The sequence below is a fragment of the Myotis davidii genome, unplaced genomic scaffold (genome assembly GCF_000327345.1).
Source record: "Myotis davidii unplaced genomic scaffold, ASM32734v1 scaffold323, whole genome shotgun sequence".
Classification (NCBI taxonomy): domain Eukaryota; kingdom Metazoa; phylum Chordata; class Mammalia; order Chiroptera; family Vespertilionidae; genus Myotis; species Myotis davidii.
Window position 1 is genome coordinate 1,261,715 of NW_006295491.1, and position 1,944 is coordinate 1,263,658.

General features: G+C 40.1%; 1 protein-coding gene across 4 annotated transcripts in view; it reads right to left on the reverse strand.

The window, feature by feature from the left end:
• The window catches only part of TRIM2 (tripartite motif containing 2), a 135,759-nt gene that overhangs the window by 89,261 nt on the left and 44,554 nt on the right, over positions 1-1,944 (reverse strand). The gene's annotated exons all lie outside the window — the stretch shown is intronic.

Below are 1,944 nucleotides of genomic sequence, written 5' to 3' on the forward strand. Positions count from 1 at the left end.
TCTTCAGATTAGGAGCTACACAAAAAGACTCCCTCCCACTCCCCCCGCTCCGGGAAATAGCTGGAAAGAGCCTACGTTCATTCAGTCACCAACTCGCCCAATGTTTACTGAGCACACACTCTGTAAAAGGCACCACTCTGGACACAAAGAGGAACAAGTTTCCTTTCCTGTGTTAAGGAGCTGGGTGACAAATGCAGCCAGGACAAGCACATGAACTATAATCCCAAGTAGAATGGACTTCCAATGAAAGAAGCATAAAAAACTGTCTTGAGGACTCAAGGGGAGAAGAAATTGCCCACTTTTTCAAGTAGTAAGAAAGGCTTTATGGAAAAGGTGGAGAAGGAAAGCTAGGCTTTCAGCTTGGAAACTTAGAACCTAAGGTATAACTCCTGTTCTCCAGCGGCTCCCAAACTAGTGGGGAAGAAAGTCACACATCCCAGTGGCTGCCATTCAAGACCATGTATGACAAGTTGGACTTGAAAGAGTCGCAGAAAAGTGAGTGATCACTTCCTATGAGGAAGGACTGGGAGTGCTGTAAGGGACCCCTCAAAGGATGACCACCTGCTGGCTTAAACCTGCTCCCTGGGGGGATTGGGCCCAAGCTGGCAGTCAGACATCCCTATGAGGAAAGACTTTAAGGGAGGGTGGACTTGGGCCCTAACAAATGGAAAGGCTTTATTAAAATGCATATTGTAGGTAAAAAGCAATTAAATGCTCTAGAAAAATCTGGAAAACCCAGTAAAGTATAAAGAATAAAACAGAAACCATCTATAGACCCACTGCCTATAGATAAATATATTGCCAGATATATATGTTTAATAAATATTTCCGATATAACTAAATGAATAAATGACATTATCATTTATGGTCTTTATTTTTTTCTCGTGCATATTTTTACTATGCACACAATTTTGAAAACTGCTTTTAATAATACATCATATGCATTTTTAATCTGTAAAATATTTGAAAACACATTTTAAACAGCTGCAGAACATTTCATTAATTGTATAACATTTATGCAACCAATTTCCATAGTGCTTACATTTATGTTGTTTCTAAATTTCTAATTATTATAAGTCAAACTTAAATGAAATCGCTAAACACAAATCTTTGTCCACATCTCTACAGTGTTAGCGTAGATTCCTGTAAAGGAAATGGTCACGTCGAATTGTGTTAACATTGCGAGGACTCTCAAGAAAGGAAAACATTGCACAATTACTTTCTAGAGAAGTTGTATCACTTTACATTCCCATTAGCAACATATTTTAAAATATTAACCTGATAAGGAGAAAATAGTAACTCATTGTTCTTAGGTTTTCTATTTATTTGATCACTAGTGGTGTGGAACATTTTAAATATGATCGTTTCCATGAACATTTCCTTTAAGTTGCTAGTTCACGAACTTTGTCCATTTATCTTTGGGGGACTTGGAGAGAATCTGCAATTCTTTCAGCCAATCTGAGGGCTCCCATAGTTATTACTGTGTGAGCATCCTGCCAGGGTAAGTGTGATCTTTTTTTTTTTTTTAAGTTACATTATCATTCATTTCTTTTCCTCTCTCTCTCTCTCTCTCTCTCTCTCTCTCTCTTTCTCTCTCTCTCCCTCCCACCCTTCCTTTTTTTCTCTTTCTCTCTCCACCTCTCCCTTCTCTCATTCCCTCTCTTTCTCTTTGCCACAATATGGCCCCTAAACGCAGCCAACTGCTTCATCTGGTGCTCAAAGAAACTGTGGTCTGTTGCTACACTGGAGAGAGAACTGGTTATTAGAATGATTGAAAGACAGTATTCCAGATGGTCAAGGGCCATGTAGTCCTGTGACTCTCTTTCTAAGGGCTCTTTCAGAATCTGACCTCCTCCTGTGCTGTACCGTGAAATGTCGGTGTCCCCTATGGACTCCCTGGGTCTCAGCTGAGTGCACTTTCCCGCTTTCGTGGGGCCTGTTCCT